Below are 22093 nucleotides of genomic sequence, written 5' to 3' on the forward strand. Positions count from 1 at the left end.
ATTGGATCATGTCCTGTATTCCTGACATATGTTGTCATCTTTTTCAAACTATGGAGATGGAAGACCATAATCTAAATGTGTTGTGCCTTCCTATACGTGTATTGCTGTCCACTGAGAGAGAGCGCGAGTGAGGGAGGCAGCAAGCCTGCAGTGTAGCAATAAGGAAATACAGATTTACGAAGGTGAACTGTTTCCTATACTATTAATTGGAGCCATTTAAGTGCAATGGTGGTGCTTGTCTTCTGTTGGAAACTTTGTTTTTCAAGCCAATCCAGTTACAGTAAATGAAACTGGGTCTACAGTATTACAGTCACATAACAAGCACTTTTGGTAACTTGCTTTTGTTAAAAAAAAAGTGAGAGAAAAACCCCATTGAATTATGGCATGACAGGAGGAAGGGTGCTGTGCTATCACTTGAGTGCGTGGGCTACATGGATTAAAATGAGTCAGCAGTCAGCACACTCCTTACAAATGTCTTGTTGTTAAGATTTTAAACCTGTCTTCAGCAAATAGTCCCATCCCACAGTCCCACATGCCTTTAGAAGGGTTTAACTGGTTGAGTGGCAGTTGGTAAAATGACTGTTTTTAAGCTAAACTGTTGCAGCATTTGCAGCAAACATTTTAGTTGTAGGTGACCAATTTAAGACTATAGCAGGAGAGTGGCTTGTCTCATTTGGCCATTTCTGGTTTTGCAGCTAGAAATGCTTTCCAGCAGCAGGTCCTGACTTGCTTAGGCTTGTATATTGTCATAGATTTTAAGGCTAAAAGAGATCTTGACTCTTTGGGCCTGCTTTGACTTTCTGCACAGCATAGGCCTGACAGCCTCATTTAGGGACCTATGGGACTGTTTGCTGAAGACAGGTTAAAATCATAATGTGCAGAGCACAGTGTATTTTTCAGAAAGACATCCAGTCCTTACTAGTTCAAGAAAAGATCCCATTGGGACCCACTCTAGAAACAGCTCCATTGACTATTTCCAGGTTTTTGGTAACTTTCTGGGATCTATCACTTAGCCAGTTTTTAATCTGTTTAAAATAAATTTAAGGCCAGAATGCAACTTTGTGATCTTTTTTATCTGGGCTTCTGCCATAGAATTTCACACAGTGATTTCTGCATTAAAACAAACAACTTGTGTTTGAACTCAGGCAGTAACTTTAAGTTTCCTTTGAAGGGTTTTGGTTTAGAAGGAGTTTCTGAAACATGTGTCCATGCTGTGGTTTCCTAGTCTTCACTGTCAGAGGACTGCAGGACAAGGATCATAAAGAGGGAAAATTCTGTTTCAACTCCAACACTCCCCAGCTCCAGGCCTTAAAGGAGACCTGATGTACTCTGCCCTATGTTCCAGTGCATTCTAGGGTGCAAGCTGACCATTACAAATCAGTTTTCCAGGACACATGGTAGATCCAGATTGCAATAATCCACTCCCCCAGGCATGTATGTGCAATCTATGCACAGCAGAGAAGACTGGTCTTCACTTTGCCTTTTGAGCATCACTGCATGTCTCTGAGTGATCTTCATGCAGCTCCTAGCCTCCCAGACCCTGCATGAAGAACCAGTAATTTTTCCATGACGAACAAAAAAGACTCCCAACACTGTGCATGCACCCTTACTGTTTCAGAGCCTAAGGGGCTGTAAATTGAGGCTTTCTGGGATACTTGTTATCAGGAGCATTCACTTGGTAGATAAGCTAGTTCTCAGTTTCAGTGTTGCAGTGACCTGGGGTTATAAAAAGAAAAGGTAGCTGCTTCCGTGAAATCAGCTGTGGCCAAGATAAGCTGGAGAATATGTGCTTCTGCTGTGGATCAATGAGGGCTGGGCTCTGCTGTGCCCAGTATTGCACTTTCCTGCTCTTGGCAGTTTGTGCCCACCCCTCCTCTCAGCTGCTTGCCTGAGAATGCTCCCACCCTAAGACCTGCTGCAGAAGCCAGTCCACTTCCTGTCAGTCTCCTATAACCACCTCCCCGCCCCCTGGAAACTCTGCCCCCAGCTGGGCCAGTGGCTGCTAAAAGAAATACATGTTCGCTGAGGTGGCCAAAAGCCAATCACAGCCAGCAAGAAGCTAAGAAGTAACACATGAGACTGGGAATCAACACCCTATGACAGCAACCTGTACCCACATTGTGAAGGCTTGTGCATACATGTGCCATTCTGACTTCAGTGGGACTTTTGTTGTGTTGCTTTGAGCCATCACCTGCTCTGCACATTTACAAGTAGCCCAGGGCTAAACTGGGCTTTCTCTGCACCATCTGTGGTTTTAGGGGCAGAGCAAAAGTCCTCTCCTCCATCCCCAAGGGTTGCACTGGAGGCATACTGCCTGAAAGGCATAATCCCCTCCCAATACTCTCTGCACATGGTTTCATAGTTTCACAGTTGGTAGGGTCGGAAGGGACCTGAGTAGATCATCAAGTCTGACCCCCTGCCATGGCAGGAAAGAGTACTGGGGTCAAATGACCCCAGCAAGGTCGTTGTCAAGCCTTGTCTTAAAGACCCCCAGAGTAGGAGCCAGCACCATTTCGCTTGGAAGTTGGTTCCAGATCCTAGCCGCCCTGATAGTGAAGTAGCGCCTCCTAATGTCTGGTCTGAATCTACCCTCTGCCAGCTTGTGACCATTATTTCTAGTAACTCCTGGTAGTGCTTGGGGGAACAGGGACTCCCCCAATGCCTGCTGGTCCCTCTGACTAGTTTGTAACAGGCCACTAGATCCCCCCTCAGCCTTCTGTTGTGGAGGCTGAACAAGTTCAGGTCCCGTAGTCTCTCCTCATAGGGCCTGCCCTGCTGCCCCCTGATCATGCGAGTGGCCCTCCTCTGGATCCTCTCCATGTTGTCCACATCCCTCTTGAAGTGCGGCGCCCAGAACTGGACACAGTACTCCAGCTGCGGCCTGACCAGTGCCGCATAGAGGGGGAGGATCACCTCCTTGGACCTGCTTGAGATGCATCTGTGGATGCATGACAAGGTGCGGTTGGCCTTCCTGACTGCATCCCCACCCTGCCGGCCCATGTTCATCTTGGCATCAGTGATGACCCCAAGATCCTTTTCTGCCTCTGCACTGACAAGAAGGGAGTTCCCCAGCCTGTAGGTATGGTGCTGGTTCTTCCTCCCCAGGTGCATCACCTTGCACTTGTCAGTGTTGAAACCCATCCTGTTCTCATCCACCCACCCCTGTAACCTGTCTAGGTCCGACTGCAGCCCATTCCTACCATCTAGCATGCCCATATCCCCCCACATCTTAGTGTCATCAGCAAATTTGAACAGGGTGCTTTTTACCCCCTCGTCCAAGTCGCTGATGAAGATGTTGAACAGTGCGGGCCCGAGGACTGAGCCCTGGGGGACCCCACTGCCCACATCCCTCCAGGTTGAAAATGACCCATCCACCACCACTCTCTGGGTGCGGCCCTCCAGCCAGTTGGCGACCCATCTGACTGTGTAGGTGTCGACACCACAGCCCCCCAGTTTCTTAATGAGAACGGGGTGAGAGACAGTGTCGAAGGCCTTCCGAAAGTCCAGGAAGACTACGTCCTCTGCTACCCCTGCATCTAAGGATTTGGTGACCTGGTCGTAGAAAGCCACCAGGTTGGTCTGACAGGACCTGCCTCTGATGAACCCGTATTGGTTGCCCCAAGCATAATCTCCCCTGCTGGCCCCTTGGGGACATGCGCCAGAATAATTCTCTCAAAAAGCTTCCACAGGACCGAGGTAAGACTAACTGGCCTATAGTTTCCTGGGTCCTCCTTCCTCCCTTTTTTGAAGATGGGAACCACGTTCATCCTCTTCCAGTCCTCTGGCACCACACCAGAGCACCACGAGTGCTCGTACAGCCGTGCCAGGGGTCCTGCAGTGACCTTAGCTAATTCCCTCAGCACTCTGGGGCGAGATTGTCCGGACCAGCTGATTTAAATACATCCAGTCCCTCCAGAAGTTCCCTGACAAGATCCTCACTGACCCTTGGCCTAGGTGTGCCTACCCTGGGGCCTTAGGGGGACCCAGTTGAGGGGCTGATCTGGTCCCTGCTCAGGAAAATGGAGGCAAAGAAGTCGTTAAATAGGTTAGCTTTGTCGTCTGATATGACGACCAAATTTCCTAGTGTGTCTTGCAGGGGCCCCACGTTACCCGGAGCCTTCTTTTTGCCTGACTGACTGCTCTTCCCAGAAGATGTCTGGAAAGTTCAGGTCACCCGTGATGACCATGTCCTTTGATCTAACTACCTCCATGAGCTGACTTAAGGTGGGGTGACTTATGGTGGGGTGCAGAAGCCTAACCTGTTTAACCTGAAGCTTTGCTTAAAAAAGTATCCCAGCCAAAAACATTGTTTTCTCCTTCATCTGCCACATGAACATCAGAACACACAATAATAGCATTAAGGATCATTACCCACTTGAATGGCTGCCCCTGTGTTTGGTATGGAGGGGGTGGAATCAGGGTTCTGCCTGTGCCTCATCCCCATGTCAAATTACTTTGGACTACCAATGCTGCAGCCTCTGTTCTTCCCCAGTACGGGAGCTGCAGGTCTCACACAAGGCGTGGGCCGTCCTTCCTCCCGCCCCCACACAGCTGTGGAAATGCTACCCTTACTTGGGAATTGATTGGCTTCTTGTCTGTAGAACTGAGAAGTACACAATGAGGTGGAGTAGATATTTGTGGAGTTTCAGATCATTCTTAGAAAAAAAAGGGCTATTGCAGCTGTATAAAAGAGGGGTAATCATTTGATTAGCAAATGCAAGACTCACCGACCCAATTTGGAAGTCAGGCAGAACACTGGGTGCTGTGTGAATGGCACATCTTCAATGGGCTTGTCACTTAGGTCAGAGGGCTGGCTTCTTTTGAGATTCATGGCCATTTATACAACTGAAGCAAAAGCTTTTGAGGCAAGATAGATCCCCAGCTGTTCAACGTGGATGCACTGATTTTGGGGAGCTATTGAAGAGCTGAAAGGCAGTATCTCCATCACTGTGTGTACTTGATTTCTGTCTGCCAAGGGTTTTAACAATGTAGGATTTCCTCTGAATCCTCGAGTAGGTAATGAAGTGAATCCAAGAGTCAACCAGAAGTGTTAAGACAGAATGCACATGTATCCATAAGAGACACTGAGACTCCCGTCCTCACTCCTGAACTAAGGACAGGGAACATCTTCCTTTGCTCTATTGCGTTCCAGTGTGTCCAGCTCACAAGCAGCACCGCAAGGCTCTGACAGAAGTCTAATCTAGGCCTCCTTATCCAAAAGAGCAGATGAATCTGTGAGTTTGAGTATGGCTGGAAGTGAAGGGGGGCTTTTCAGGCCCATGTTAATAGCTATGAAGCACGGCAGTGAAGCATGTGCCATGTGTTCATGTGAGTGGACAAGCTCCTCCCCAGCAGCTCTCTCGCTTACCACAGAGCTGTCAGTGACTAGAACAAGATTCTGCTTTTTAAGAACTCTTTTTATCCTACTCATGCTTTCGACACATCTGAGATGTGGAAACTCAGCAGCAAGAACATTCAGCAACATTCACTCACTCAGCAAAGCTAGGCCAGTGAGCCCATTAATGCAACAAAATGGGTGGTTTTCACTTTTGCTTTTCAGAAATAGAATTTAAATTATTTTCCCACAAAGCATAATTTTGTAATAAATTAGGCCCGTTGTCTGAGTCCTGGTCACAACTTTCTGGGCCCCATGTTGTGCTTTATACAATGAGCATTTCAGCAATGGAAAACCAAACTTGCAATCTTCTGTTTTATGTGCTATAATTGGCAGTGTTAACATAGGCTTGATTCCTTACTTCACTAATATCTCAGATCTCTTCTCTGCTTGACTCTCCAGTTTTTACTCCCTAGAGATAGAAATATTGAGCTGGACCCTCCAACCTTGTGTGGAGGAGTTCAGTAGAACTACTTACATAAGTACAACTCTGTATGTAAATAAGGTGGTAGTACTGGGCCTGTTGGGCATTTTTACACATGCAAGCGCTGCAGTACCGGGCGCTTTGAAAAATGCCCAGCGCTGTGATACTTGCAGTTGTATAAGTGGCAAATTGTGCGTCAGCGCTGAGAAAATGGGAGTGGCGCACTATTGAACTAAAACACCTCAGAGGTGCTTTAGTCCAAAAGCGCACCACCACCATTTTCTGCACACTAACATTTCACCACTTAATCAAGTCTGCTCCAAAGCAACGGATTTCCGACACAGTGTGGGAAAAAAAGTATGTGTGTAAATGCCCATTATGAATATGACGGACTTCCATAGAGCAGTACCTGTGTAATGAACACTATAACTAGAAAATGGTGTTATAACTAGAAAACAAGAAATCATGCCTGCTTTCCTGTAAAAAAAAAAAAAAGAAAAAAAAAGTGAGACAGAGGAACCCAGGTAATTATAGGCTTGTTAGGTTGACATCAGCAGTAGGTAAGGTCTTAGGGCAGATACTGAAGAAATGGATAGTTAAAGATAAGGACAGAAATGGAAACTGAGACAAAACACAGCTTGTATTCACCATAGGATGAATAGACTAATTTAATGTCTTTCTGTGAAAAAATAATGGACTTACTGAATAATAGCAATGCAGTGCACTTAATTTATCTGGGCCAGGGGGTGCATCTACACATGCACTTTACTGTGGAGTAGACTAATGAGCTCCACAGTAAAGCATCACAGTCTACATGTGCACTGGTATTAGGGTGCAGTAAACTAATTAACTCATCCATAAGATAGTACTGTCAGGGACACTACTATCTTACAATGGAGTAATTAACTGTGCTGATATGCATGTATAGATGCTGAGCACAGGTATACATTGTGCCTGGTGGTCAGCCCTAGCTCAAATTGCTACTGTCCCCAGCTCATGTGTAGATGCTGTGTCCAGGAACAGTTTACTCCAGCTTGGACTGCTCCAGTGTTTATTGCGTCACATTAATTGAATGTGTAGATACACCCAGGGATTCTCAACCAGGGTGTCATGTTAGTTGTACACATGGTTCACAAGGTAAACTCAAAGATTTAAAATAGAAAGCCAGAGTGTCAAAATCATTCTGGCGTGTTATGGTCTTTCCGAGTTCTTTGTAACAGAATTGCTCTGTTATTTTTCTGTAGTAAAAAATTCAGTGACAGTTGAGAGCTGGCATTTTCTGCCTTAAGTATAGAAAGGGTGAGATCTACGAAAAGCTTTGGATGCCATTCATTCCTCATGGGAAATTATTGGCCAAACTGGAGAGGACAGGGATCAGTGCTACAACTGTGAGATGGATAAGAAGGTAGCTTTAAGAGAGACTCTGGAGGGCTATATTGAAAAGTGAATAATCTGATGGCAAGGCTCTCACCGATGGTGTTCCCCAAGGTTAGCACAAACTTAGGGTGTATTAGATTCAGTATACTCATTAGAGAAATGAAGGTACTGCTATCTTAATGTAAGGAATTAGTAAGATTCCCTTTTAAAATATTGTGTGCAGTTTTGGTCACCAATGTTAAAAAATTATTAACTTTAATTGCGATGGGTACAAAGAAGGCCCATTAAGGCAGCTAAGGGAGTGGTGAACTTTTTCTATGAAAGAAGATTAAAGGCAGCTTGTTTATTTTAGCAAAACAGAGATCCAGAGGACATTTGTGGGTAAATATTAGGGAAGGAGAAACACTTGGTCAGCTGAAAAACTATACCAGTACAATGCCAAATGGTTCCAAACTAACTAGATAAACTTAGAGTGGATATTAGAGGAAGATACTTAATTATCAGAGGAGTGAATTTGTGGAATGCTCTTTCACTTTAAACTGAACTGGGTATGCATGTGAAAGTGGGTGGCATAATATGACAGGGAGTTTTGGCTCAACAATCTGTGTGTGGAGCCATATAATTGTGGTCTCCAGGTTGAGGTATTAAGGAGTGTGGTATAGTGTGGAAAGCATCTGATAATCCCAGGCTTTTGCTGGTCATACCACCTGGGGCCTGGAAAGATTTTGTTTTTCCCACATGAATGTTAGTGGTTTAGGGCAAGGGAGGGAGAACAGGAGGGTCTGCCTTCCTTGCCAACACTGGATGCTGACCACAGCTAAGGCTGGGATTTGACTGGGGTGTGCTGATATGCCTATCAGTCCTTAGACAATCCAAAGGTTCCTGGCTAGAGGTTCTTGGTCTTCCAGTGCCATATCAGTTAGCACATTTGGGGGGCTGGAAGGATGTTTTCCCCCTAGGATAGATTGGCATGAACTGTGGTGATTTTGGTCTTCCTCTGTAGCATAGCATGTGGTCCTATTCCTAGGTTATATTGGCTGCTTGCAGACATTTTAAAAAATAGCACTTTAAATTCTGTGCACTCCTGCACCAAGCCTAGCTCATGACTGGAAGAGACAATGTGTTAATTGAACCCGGATTACCCAATGTCTGTATAAGTAGGGTGCTTTAGTGGGGCTTTTGGGGCACTTTTATTTAATAGCTGATTGAATCAGCTTTAGCTAAAAGCCCCAAAATCCCCACTGAAGTGCTCAGTCTATATAGACACTGTGGAGCTGGGCTGAAGTAACATGCTGCTGCTTCCTGTGAAGCATGATTTTGGGTTTTTTTTTTAACATCTGCAAGCAGCTTTTGAGCATGTATTAACCAACTATTTCTTTGTCATTGCAGTGGCAGAGCATTGGCAACACCCATGCCTACCCTGCTTTTACCTGTGCCATGGTGTGAGGTTGTTCTTTGTGTGTTGGTAAATTTCACCTTGTAGTTATGTGTGAGAGTTTCAAATAGGGAGTTTAGGTATTGCTTGAATTAACAATTGCCTGCAAATGTGGGGGATTAGATGCAATGGTCCAGGAGGCCCCATCCACTTCTGTGGTCCTTAATGCTATTATTGTGTGTTATGAGGTTTGTGTGGTAGATGAAGGAAAAAACAATGTTTTTGGCTAGGATACTTTTTAAACAGCAGTTTTAAGGGAAAATTGCAGGAAGAGAAAGGGGCTAAGACCCCCAGGAAAGGTGGAGGAGGAGATGAAGGGGATCTTCCAAGTTGCATATTGACACAGACAGTGCTGAGGGCAGAGGAGAATCAAGAGATATTCATGAATCCCAGTGTCTTAGCAGGAGTTAGACAGAGCTGCATTGCAAGAATGAACACTTTGGCTTATCAAGTGATTTCTTTGTGGGCCCTGCCCCTCCCTACAGGGCTTATACACTGTGATTTCAGCAAAGAGTGGTTATATCAGAGACTCAGAAAACAGGAACTGCTTGTTCATGAGAATTTAAAGTGAAAATTAGTTTAAAGAACTGAGAGAAGTGGAAACATTAAAGTGAGAAAGGTTATCAGGTTTTGAAATGAAAAACTGGTAGTCTTCAGGCAGCCAGCCATGCAAGACAGAGGGTAATACAAAATACAACCACATAGCATGATTTGGATTTCTCACTTACAGTCAGGGTTTTTATTTCAGTAACTTAAAATAAATGTCTCATTTTAGCAGTGTTTTGACAAAACAGGATCAGTATGATAAAGCGTTCAAGCTTTGATCGTTGTCAGTGCAGTCTGATTTCCTTCATAGCTATCTACAAAAACCAGGTACACTTTAGTTATAAATAGGGTTGTGGAGAGCATACACATCTCCCACAGCTGATTTGTGGAGCTTTACATGGAATAAGATTATGGCAGGCCTACTAAACTGTCATGATACAACAATAAAACATGACAAAAAGTAAATGCCAGAAAATTATGAATATGCATAAAATAAGAAAAACTGGGCAAAGGAGAGGTGGAGTGTTAGTTGGCGTTGTCATTAATGGAATATCATGGACAAGATGCAGAGCATATGTCAAATGGACAATGACCGTTTGACATATGCTCTGAGGCACTAATGGGCCAGAGCCTATTCCATCTATTAAGCAACCAAGGACCTTGTTGCATGTTAAGCTGTGAGCTGCACAAATGTACAAATGAGTGTTAGTGCTAGCTGGGAGTTTGGAGCAGTCACACCCTTAGTCTAGAAACCTTCAATGACTGCCCCCCACCTGCATAGCCATGACAAGCCACTAGAGGCCTGGTGAGCCAGGGCAGGTTTCTCTTCCTGCTCTATAGGCAGGGCTGTAAGAGATCCTGGGATACTGGAGGACTTCAACTTGGGCGGCACATCTGTGGGGGGTGGCCACACCTTAATGGAACAGGAGCTAGGTAGCGCAGATCAGAGATAATCCTGCCCAGGAGTGGCGTAACTTTCAGCCGCATAATGAGTGGTTAAAACCACTTTAAGGTATTATTGTTTAGACAATCCAGGGGTTAACTCCAGGAGCTCCCCAAAATTACTGTGTAACAAGGCCATGATCAGAGATCATCCTGCTCTGGAGTGGCATATTTTTGAGCTGCCTTATGAGGGCTTAAAATTAGTTTCAGGTGTTAGTGTGTGGACAATCCAGGGCATGAACAGTACATGCCCCTGGTGGCTGGGGCGGCATGGCTGCGCTGGTGGCAGTGGAAGTGTGGTGGCATTGGCGGGATCCCAGTGGCAGTGAGTGGGGAGCTCCTACAGGTGCCATCGGCAGCGGCGAGGGGCAATCATGGACTGGTGGCGGGGTGGCGACCATCTGCCTTTTTGCAGGAGGTGCACCACCATGTGCAGGAGGTGCACATGCACCTGTGTGCACCCCCATGTGTCGCCCCTGATCCAGGAGTTAAGAGCTCCAGGAGCCACCCAGAATTACCGTGTCGCAAGGCCCCAAGTGCAATCCAATCCTCCTCTGCTCATTTCCTTGAAAAACTGTTAATACCAAAGGTCCTCTACATTTTCCTCACTGTTTTTTTTTTGCAGCTTTACTGTTAAGGCTAAAATGAAAGTTACAAAAAGGGATTTATCAATAGATTTTCAGGGTTTCAAGCTGAGTGGAACACTTAGGCCCCTAATATGTAGAATAGGATTTAGTTTCATGTATGGGCCATACTGAAGTAAATCAGGATTAGCTCATACTAGCCAATGGACTGCTTCCCTTCTCTCTGTTAGGTGTAGACCATGATTTATGCCACCAAAGTCAGTGTATTTAAGTGGTGAATTAGTCCTGATGGGATTATACCAGTATGGCAGTAGTTTAAGTGAGACCCAAATCAGGCCCCGTACAATGCACTATGGCCATATAAACTCACATATCCTTGCAGATCAGTCAGTGTCCCAAAAAATACCCTGGACAAAATCCTGCACCACTGAGGTCAATAGCAGAATTTGCACTTTGTAATGTTCAGATTTCTCAACAGAATGACAATTTCTCATTCACAAAGTATGTGTGCACAATGTGGAATCAAATTCAGTTTCAGCTTATATAAAAGTTCCTCTCTCCTTGGTACCAATGTTGAATCAGTGTCTTCAGGCACTTGCCTTGCAGTGAGTGTTTGAGTCTGATTGCACATGATGCCAAGTGATCTCAGCAAGCATTGAATTCACTGGGAGTTCAGGGAGATCTTTACCTTAGGTTTTAAGAAGCTCCTATCATGACCAAAATACATGGACACGTTCCCTGACCACCACAACAGTATCAGCCCCAGAAGTGCCATGTTTGCAGCTCGGGAAACAACTGATGGTGCCTATGGCAGTCATACATGCAGTGAGATTACACAAAGGGTAATTTTTTTCTCTACCTTCTCTGATTAACTGTTTAAAAATCAAAGCCAAAGGCCTGTGTTGCTGCCAGATGGTAACACCTGTGTCTGTAGTTCAAACAATCTTGTTTCCAGTTATGCAGATGGGCATGGGGTATCTCTGATAATGATGACTGATGAGAGAGGGAGAGCAGCAGCTCTGCCTGAAGCATCAAGCATGTAACAGAGAAGGTGAGTGATTGCTATCACAAGTAGATAACTCACTCTTCTTTTCTACAAGGCACTGTCGGGGATTCCCCCCCCAAAATGTCTACAGTCTGGCAAGTCACCAAGCACAGGCTGAACCACCTGTATGCTACATATGTACAATTACATGACTGCAACTGCTGATCCATCTGGTGCTCTCAGACCCAGGTGGCAGCTTTCTAAATTAAAGAATCACTTTCATAACAGCGAGTCGGAACCAGTTGAAAATATCATATCAAATAGTGCTGCTAGCCTCCAACCAGCCTAAAAGATACTGGACAGTGGCCCATTCCTTGGTTTGCATATTGCTTAAATTTCACATTTATGTCCTCGTTATAATGAAAAGAGTCTCATTAAACAGGACCTTGAAAATTTCTGTCTCTGTGCCTAAATTGCGCTTACCCTTTTAGCAGAGGTATCTCACTCACTGCTGCGTTAGGATGTCACACTCCCTGGGTGCATCTACACATGCAATTAATGCAACGTGATAAACTCTAAAGCAATTTTGAGGGAGTCAGCTGCTCTGGGGCTCAGCATCTGAACATGCACCCGGGACAGCAGCAGTTTGAGCCAGGGTGGGGCAGCCCCAGGCTGGCAGCAGGCTTAGGGAGGTCAGCCCTGGGCTCCAGGTGGTAGCATCAGTGTGTTGGAAAGGCTGGCTGGGGCACCAGAATACTAAAGTACACAGCTGTGCAGCAGGTGGCCCCTGCACTTTAGCACTCTCATGTTCCAGCCAGCCCTTCTCACAGTCTACACATGTGTTTCAACAGAGTAAATAACTGCACCGTAAGATTCGTACTGTTCCCAACAGTACTATCTTATGGCAGAGTTAATTAATTTACTGTGCCTAATACTGGTGCATGTGTAGACAGAGACACTCTCCTGCGGAGCTAATTAGTCAACTCTACAGTAAAGCACATGTGTAGATACACCTCCTGGGTGCATCCAGACAAGTGTGCATATGCCTCTTGCGGTATCCCAAACCAGTTTGAGACACTGCAAGAGGCATGCTGGGAACAAAAAAAACATTCCCTGTGCTGCAGGGTCAAAATTTGATACCTGGAGATACCTGGAGAAAATACCCTGGGGAGAAAAAGGCGGGTCAGGGCATGGTCCCGAACAGTGCCCTGAGGCAACCCAAGGCTCGGATCCTCCACAGTGACACTCTGGTTGCCAGCCAGAGCATCTCTATGGCTGGCCCTTGCCCTGGTGCTGAAGCACGCTGCCTGCCTGCAAGCAGCAGTGCAGGCTGTAGCGACCTGAACCTGGGCTCTATTCCAGATAAGTAGGGGGCTGGGGGGGGCCTGAGGGCAGGGGACTATTGAGGGTGTAAGAAACCATGGGGGGTCTCCCACCCGCTCCTCACATGGTTCCAGCCCCCAGACCCACCCCTCTGCACGGTCCCAGCAACGCCCTGCTGCCTGCAGCTTACCAGCAGCGGCAGTGGTGCTCAGGTCTGGCAGGCGCGCAGCCTTGGGGCCACATGCTGTCGCACGTGGCAGCAGGTCACAGCCAGGCAGCAGTCCCCACTGCCAGACTCCTGCAGGGGGTAGAGGGTGCCGGGAACTCTCAGGGCTGCTTCAGCACTCCAGCTGGCACAAAGGGTAGTGTCCACAGGTACCAATTGGCCAGGCCACAGAAGCTCCTGAGAGCAAGCAGCCCTGAACTGCTTGCAACAGCAGTTTTTTATACTGCTGAGGCCAGCATAGGTGCTGGCCCCAGCCTCTAGCTTCTCCTGGATGCAGATCCAGGAGGAGCCAAGCAGGGTTATTTTGCCCCAAGTGGCATAACTTGCCCCACAGCAAAATGCATGTCTGGGGACGTGCGCTGAGGCAAAAAGCCCCAGCTCAAATTTGTGCCACTCCTATTTGAGCTGCAGCAAGCACATGTGCCTGCATGTGTGGGCATGCCCCCTTTGTCCAAACATGAGAGACTGCACAAGGTGTAGAGAACTGGGCCTTCTCTTTGCTTTGCTGATGAAAGCAGTTGCATTGAATGATTTTTACCATTTGTATCAAGACAGTTGCTTGAACTGAAGCCATAGATTTATTTTGTGACCATGTCCTTTACTTTTTCTAAGTTATTATTTAAGATTCCCCTGGGACAAAACTATCAGGTTTCAACTCTGATATTTATGCTGAGATCACTCAGTATGAGTCTCTCTTGAGCAGTCTCAGGATGGGGCCGTGTCTGCGTTGTCTCATTGCCTAGGACATATGAAAACTGGATGACTTGCAACTGTTTGTAACTAAATGTAAAAATCAAACTTGTTTTGATTAGTTTTGTGGCAGTTGGCTTAAAGCAGTCACCCCCAAACTTTTCATGTGTTGGGCGGTAAGCTTTATTTAGTGTTATACGATGAACAAACTGGAAGATATTTTGGCCACAGAGTTTAGCTTTGTCTGTTGACAGATATTGCCCTTGGTAACATTTACTTTATAAACCTGTAATTGTGTGCCTACTACATAATGTCATCCATGCTTTTATGACCCTCTGCAGAGAGAGACTAATGCAGTGTCTTGCTCCTTGGATACAGTTGACTTCAGCATCTGACAAAGTGAGCTAGGGCTCATGAAAGCTTATGTCATACATTTAGTGCCAAGGCTCTGATTTAATTAGTTTATAAGGTACAATTTTCCCTGCCTTCTTCCTGAGTTCAGGCAGCTAACTACTAACTACTAACTTTGTTCATGTGTTTAACCATCTCCTTCCAGATTTGGGAACAAAGCAGGAGTGAGAGAGAGCTCACTAATGTAGGAGTCACCATACCAGACAGACTGCCCCCACCCCCACTGATATCTCTTGCTTAGGGTCAGTAAGGGACCCAATGCTAGAGGAACATCAGCAAGCACAGTGCATCCCAGGGACACACTAGGCCCCTCTATCAAGCTTTGCAGGAAGAACGGGCACAGGAGCAGGGGGATAGGCCAGAAGAATCCTCCCCACTGGGAATTCCAAGGTAGGCTATTATCCTGGTTGCTCACTGCTAGTTTGGTTCTGTCTCTGGAAAAAAATGGTTGAATATTTGAGAGTTAATTAGCTATGTTAGCCTGTGGTTTATGGCCAGAATCATGCCCCTTCATACCACTAGAGAAAGGCTGGGATAGAAAGGATCATCTAGCCGAAAAGTTGCTTGTGTTCTGCACAAAGCTGAAAATTCAACCTGCGGGTTAGGAACTATCCTTTCTGGCTCTCTCAGGCTCCTCAGTGACATATTCTGCAACTAGAACACCATCAACAACAAAAGATTTGTTGTTGGGGTGTGAACCTAGTTAGAAGGTAGATGAGCTCTCCCCCTTCTCTGAGGTCTGTTGCCTCTGTAGCGCTGTGAAGAGCATTAACAAGGCATTTCTGACTAGAGGATTCAACAGCTGTGACTCAAATATATACACAGCAAATCTGTTGAGTAAGAAGGCACTGTTTTCACAGCCACTGCCCTAACCATAATGGAGCTCTAATCTGCACAAATTCTAACATTCGCTAAATTGCTAGCTCATACTCTGCAGGTCTGCTGTTTCCATCTTTCACAACAGACTTAAGCATCCAGGAGTTTGCATGGTGCTTTTATCTTAATGACTTGATTTAGGCCATGCTGATGTGCTTAGCTGATAGGTTTGCTCTCTGGACTAAAGGTTTGTTTGCATTCTTGCAAGCAGTTTATCTTGGAGTTTTAATCAACTCCCCAGAAAGTTGTAACAGGGTTTCTCTTTAAAGTCCTGTTTTCAAACCTCTTAAAAATGTGCACGGATATTTAAAACAGTGTAAAAATTGTCAGGCCAGGTCAGGACTGGCGGGGTAGAGATTGTACTGAAAATTCAAGGTACTGACCTCTTGACATCCAAACCCCCAGAAGCTCTGCTTTTAAATTCGACATTTCGTAGCATTTTTTTTAGTATGCACAAAGTCATTAAAAAGGGGGGGCGGGGAGGATATACTGTATATGTATGTAGAACTGGTGCTCCCAGAATGCCTGTGTGCAGACTGAGGGTCTGGCCCCAAGGTTGTCTCTGAAGCCAGGAAATGAAGTGCGTTGTGCTTCATAAGCCACGTCATGTAGCGTAAAAGAACATGTGCAGCATGGGTAGTGGGGGGCAACACATTCCCCACCTTCCCAGTGAGGCCTACTAATATTTCTGGGTACTTTCCAGTCCTTCTGACTGGCCAAGGCTGCCTCTGGGTGATCAGTCTGTCGTGTCCCACACACCCCTCCCACTTCAGAGATAAGATAGCTGAGAGGCAGTCCAAGGTCACCTCAAGTGGAGCTTAGAATAGAATTGAGATCTGTAATATAGCAAACCAGCCTTTCATCAAGCTCCCCTTGTAATGAGGCCAGCCAAGTCCATATTGCCTTTACCATGGGAGAAAATATCCTTTTGGGAGCCAGTCAATCAAAGAACCCAGGCGTTGTGATTTCTGTTACAGTGCTGCTGCTTGAGGACGAGTGGAGAGTCCTCTCAAAGGTAGTGTCCCCAGAGCCTCCTGAGGGTCACCATGTGACTGAAACTTCCTGCTTCAAACTCTCCTGCTGACCCAGGCAGGGGGTATTATTATGCCTCCATACAACTGAGCTTCTGTTTTGACACCTTAGTTAAAGTTATAGTTACTATAGTTATCATTTTTTGATTAAACCTGAACAGCGGAAGGGCAGGAGCCCATGAAATATTCAACAAATAAGAGCACTTCCAGCAGAGCTAGGAGTGAAGCCCAGGTCCCACGTTCAGCAGAACTAACTCAGATCCACTCAGCAATGTCCTTGTCCGCAGAGTGCAGGCCAGGTCCCTGCCCAGCTGTACTCTCCGTACAATGGCACCCTCAGCTCTACAGACTTCTGCACCAACAGCTAAATTAGCCGAGCAAATGAGTCGCCTTTTATGCAGTGGATGAGGAAGGGCCAGGCCACAGAAGAAGAGCTAGGTCTGTGGCTGGGGCCTGACTTTGGGACCATATTGGGGTCTGTCCCTGGTTGTGGTGCAGGCTGGCAGAGTAATCACTTTAGGAAGAGTTTTTGGCAGTGGCTATTAATTTTGTCTCTGTGCCTCCCTTCACTTCTCTGAAATTAGGCTAATGCTCCCCTGCCTCAGCTGGATCTGATGACAGTGTGTTCTTTAACATGTGAGGTGCTTGCATACTAAGGTGCTGGGGTGTCAGGGGGTTATCTCAGTATATTTTGGCCCTCAGGAGCTCTGTTTGGATCACAAATACACCTTGGACTATTTATGGTTCTTCAGTGGACTTATGGGCTTATTTTGACCTTTCCAGAAGCCCATTTTGTCCTCTGAGAGCTGAGGAATCCTTCTGGGGTCTAAAAGAATCTCGTATTCCTAGGGGACAGCATCTCAATGAACTATAGCAACTCCCCTGCAGGCATTAGTAGCTCTTTGTCTCTCCTGCTCTCATCCTATAGCACATTATATGGTTGTGTTTTCTGAGTTTTTAAAATATTTTTGGGTGCTATGTAGCTGTGGTGTGAATGGATGCTCTTGTAGATCCTTTTGGGCAGAGATTTGTTGCTTGGTGCCTGTAACACTGGGGATTAGATTTGTTGACTCATGAGCTTCTTTCTGGTCCAATGTGTTCCTTAAGTTATTCTCTCCCTTCATTGTAGCACTCTTTTCTCTGAGGCACTATCCTGTGCATAACTCCCTAGTGACACATTGCTGCTAGGGATGACGCTGGCCGGGCCCCAGTGCTCTGCCTGGGGTAACAGTCTACCTGCCAACAAGGATCAGGCTCTGCAGGCCTTTCCCTTTAGCAAGAGGGAGGCTCTTCACACTGTCAGGCGGTGTGTAGGCCTCTCCAGTAGCAACCAAGCATGATGCCTTGGCTGAAACCCCCAGGACTCAGAGCACCGTGGACAGTGTCAGTAAAGACTTACAGTCCCAGCCAGAGAGCATAAACATGGCCCAGAACCTTGGGCTGCCGCACGTGCTCGCTCACTCCCATGCTGAGAAAAGTTAATGTTTTTACAAATTAGAATGCTAGTCAGCTTCTTTAAAATGTATATTTTGGGGGGTTACTTTTAAATGCTGGTTCTTTATTTTAAAGATCTCTGTAAAAGGTCCTGGAAAGTTTAGAGTCAGTATATGAAAAGGGCCTTAAATCTTTTCATTATTAGCTGTGCCTTTGATACGATGCCCAGCTTCCTGTCTCAGGGCAGGTATCTTGTCCCAAATGCAAATAACTCTCTCCCTCCCACATACGTCTGTCTGAATGCTGTGTGAGACAGGGATCACTGGGTAGTGTAGAAAACTCTAGTCTCTGTCTGGGAAATTCAGAGATTTCCCGAGTAACAGTTCTCCACCCACACAAACCTCTGTTCCATTCCACTCATGAAAAGAGCAGAATTGTGGCTCCAAACATGAGAATCACATCACTAAATATGGCCAAGAATAAAAAAGAACAGCATGTTTGATGTAGATGAAAGAAATCCTAATTGCTTAGAACTGGTAACAGAAAATACATTCAAAATGGTGTAGTCACCACAAAGATATCTAGAGTCTGGTCAGCTTTGGTTTTTTTGGCTGTGTTTAAAATTAAGCTGCAAATCTATCCTCTCCTCCCCTTCCCCAGTGTCTTAACATGTATGTGCAGTGTCTTTTTGCTATGTATATGTTACCTTTAACTTTTATACTGGTTATGATCCAAAACCTGTTGGAGTCAAAGGGAGCTCTTCTATCAGGCCCATAAAGCATCTAATAAAGAATATGCCATTCTTAGGCTCCAGCGTTATGTAGGCTGAGATATGACATGGTACTCAGCATCTAAACAAAAAAACATTGGGTGTGTTGTTTTTGCTTCCAAGTCAGTAGGTAAATAGTGGTATTGTTTGTAGAGGCATGAGGATGTTGTCACTGGGTGACAAGGGCTGCGTATAAAAAAATGTATTTCCTGCCATGTTTTCAGCATCATTCTCATTTTGCTTTGAGTGCCTCCATGCTGTGGTGATGGGCATATTGGACTTGCATGCAATAATAATCATTAATTATCTTGAGTATAAATTTGTGCTTTGGAAAGCTAGATAATAACGCCTTCAGGAAATCAAAGTCCTAGCATGGGGCAATGGCCATTAACAGAGCTGAACTTATTGCTTTCATTCTCATTATTTAGCTTGGAAAGGAAGCTTGTAGTCATTGTAGATCAGCAATAATGAGGTTATATTAATGCAGTGGCTCACTTTTCATTATAAGGCTGAGTGTGACTGCTGAAATCTTGTTTGCCATTTGCAATGCTGAATGAGCTCTCTCTAGCCTGAGGGAATTCTTTTGAGATGTTTGGACAAAGCATGATGAAAATCTGAGAGTTTGAAACTTCACAAGTCTTCAAAACTAAAAAAACCCCAGCCTCTTTCTTTGTGATGCCCTATCTCAAAAGTGGCACAGCTAAGAAACCTTGCATTTGTTTTATTCATTTGCTTTAAAGGAGAACGAGTGCCTCTGGAGAGCTATTTGGGAAGGTTGTGTGTCTAGTTCTGAAGATAACACTGATGATTTTTGAAACCCTGAACATCTCAGCTCCGCTGGCAGAGTCCTGAGAGCTATCAGGGACTACATTTTTGTGGGGCTTACAGTCTCTGCAGGGCCAACGGGTGTCACCAGGGACAGAAGCCACTTATGAAACATTCTTTCTTCTTTCTAATCTTAGTCATTGATTTTTGTGTGCCCGGTGTTTGTACCATACTACTTTCCTGGTACTGTCTCACAGCTGCCACTCATATATATGTTCAACCTCATCCTGATGAGGGGTTAACACAATTCTTCATTCTAAGGGTTAATTAACCCTTAGCAGCAATGTTAGTAAAAGAACACTAACACTTCAATTTTTCTGTTTCCTGAAAGAAGGAATCCTCAGGCAAGAACTTCTTGGATATTTTGGGTGACACCCTGACCCATGGAAAGTTTGTTATTGACTCAGTAGAGCCAGGATATCATCCCAAGTGCCCTAACATGGATAAATTAACACTAAAATGCAGTGGGATATCTGAAAGTGGTAGCATACAGCAAGTGATTGCAGAATAAAGTCCTTCCAAAGAGACTAAAGGTGAAGGTATATGTATAAGCTTACAGCTGTTTGAAGTATTCAACCAGCAAAGGGGATAGTCAAGCAGACATGTGTGACTAGACTGGGCAAAGCATTAGACTACACAGTGCAGGCAGTAATCCTGCCAGGCTGTGGACCAGGACTAAATAAACCTAAAGGAAACTAACTTGTATAACTGAGGATACTAGGCTGCACTTTGCTTCTCTCTCAGCTTCCACTGTTTGGCTTTTCCACATCACACAGAGGTGGATGCCCTGGGATTTCTACTGCGTGTCATTTCTACTTAAGAAATATAGATCTCTGGTTATTACTACAATCCAAGGACTGGCCTTGTGGAAAAGAGAATGCTCTAGTATTTAGTGTATCAGCTATTATATACATGCCAGTCACCAGCTGCTGACCTAAGTGAAGAAAAATGCTAAACCAAAAATTCATAAAATATTAATTTTAGGAGTAAATGTGGTGTGAATATCTTGCAGATTGTTTCATCCATCAGCTCTAATTGTGGGGTAAGAAGAAAATGAGAGGGGTGGCAAAGGAAAGAATTTGCACAATGTGTTATGCTGCACATAGAAACTGAAACTAATGCTGTGTGGGTGGGGACTTATCTCTTAACGTCAAAGCTGAGTTGCAAACAGCACCCCCCCACCAACGCATTGTCTTCGGCTGCCCACAAACCAGCTGGAAGGCTAGTGAGATGAAGCAGAAGCGCAGTGAGGATGAAACCAGGGCACCTACAGGCTTTGCTGGTTAAACCCTATCTTACTTCTTGCTATGAAAGACACACATCATCTCTTTCTTAATGAATAGTCAAATATGTGTCATATGTGCTTATATTCTTTGTGATATGACACAATTGCACAAACTAGATAAAGTAATTTCTGAAGTGATTCATTACTACTGTTGAAATGTAACCAGGGTCCAGCACCCATCTGCCTACATAATCAGCTAAATTGTTTTTTTAAGCCTAAGTTGTGAAAATTAGTGTAAAAATTAACCCCCCCCCCAAAAAAACACAGCCCAATTCTGTTTTTGCTATAAAGACCAGAGGCGTTGCTTACAAATCAAAAAGCAGTAGCAGCTCAGGTGTGCAGAGTCGAGGCAGTGTACAGATACCAGTTTCTGAGTCACAAAAATGCTGCTGTTGAATTTGGCATGAGTGGTATGAATCTGTAGTGCTAGAGATGAAAACAATTTCTATATTTTTTCTGGCTTTAGTTTAGCAGCCTTCACCTGAAGAATTCCTAAATGCTGTAAGGTTTTTTAAAAGTGTAGCACATGAAGTATGTGCATAAAGGTCTTAATCTAGTTTCTTGTCTTGTGGACCTTCCATCCAGGGATGTGATACCAGAAGAGCCTGAGTGTTATTGGTTAATACAGTACATTCTACGTTTGACTCTGTTAGCATTTTATCCTTTTTTCCTTTATGAGGGGTGTCAGGAGCATTGATGCTGGATGAAGTGAAAAGAGAAACAAAGCTTTTCAATACACTGTACCTTTGTATACCAATAATGGTGCCACTATACTATTGGTATCAATTTATTGCTTAGAATTTCCCATTCAGGGCCATGTAACTGATTAAGGAGATCACCTCACTCTAGTCCTGTCGGGAGTTGCAAAACTGGAGAGTCCTGAAGGGATATAAATCACTCGAGAGATATGGTTGTCATGAGCAATCTAAACTACCCTGACATCTGCTGGGAGGAGCAGTCAGTCAAATCTAACCACTCACGTAGTTTCTTAACCTTGGATACAGGACTTCCACCTAACGCAGCAGGTATATGATCCCACTTGGGGAAACGCCTTGCTGGACTTGGTGTTAGCTACAGGGGATGACCTGATGGGGAATCTGCAGGTACAAGGTAACCTAGGGGATAGTGACCATCCATTGATTGAATTCAGTATCTGGTGAAGGGTGAGTAAACTAACCAGCAGGGCTGAAGTGCTAGGCTTCACAAAGGCTAACTTCAGTGTGCTCAGGAGATTAGTTAGTGAGGTGTTAAAGCTCAAGAGCTTTGCCAAAATGGGGGTCCAGGAAGGGTGGTTGTTCCTCAAGGGAGCAATCCTATGGGTGCAGAAGGAAACAATCCTGTTGCACATAAAGGGGGCAAAGGGGCCAAAAAGCACTCTTGGCTGAACAGGGAAGTCCAGGAAAGCAGGGGTAGGCAATGTTTTTTGGCTGGAGTGCCAAAAAACCCATAATGTCTACCTTGGAAGGTGCCGAGTGCTGACATACTGGAGCCTGGAGCAGCTGTTTGCAGCCTCTCAGCTGCAGCCAGCCCACAAA

The 22093-nt window shown here is 45.2% G+C and overlaps 1 long non-coding RNA gene across 5 annotated transcripts in view; it reads left to right on the forward strand.

The window, feature by feature from the left end:
- The window catches only part of LOC149873926 (uncharacterized), a 232919-nt gene that overhangs the window by 15292 nt on the left and 195534 nt on the right, over positions 1 to 22093 (forward strand). The window lies entirely within an intron of this gene.

This window comes from Crocodylus siamensis, chromosome 1, assembly GCF_052110815.1.
Source record: "Crocodylus siamensis isolate JL-2025a chromosome 1, ASM5211081v1, whole genome shotgun sequence".
In the NCBI taxonomy this organism is placed as follows: domain Eukaryota; kingdom Metazoa; phylum Chordata; order Crocodylia; family Crocodylidae; genus Crocodylus; species Crocodylus siamensis.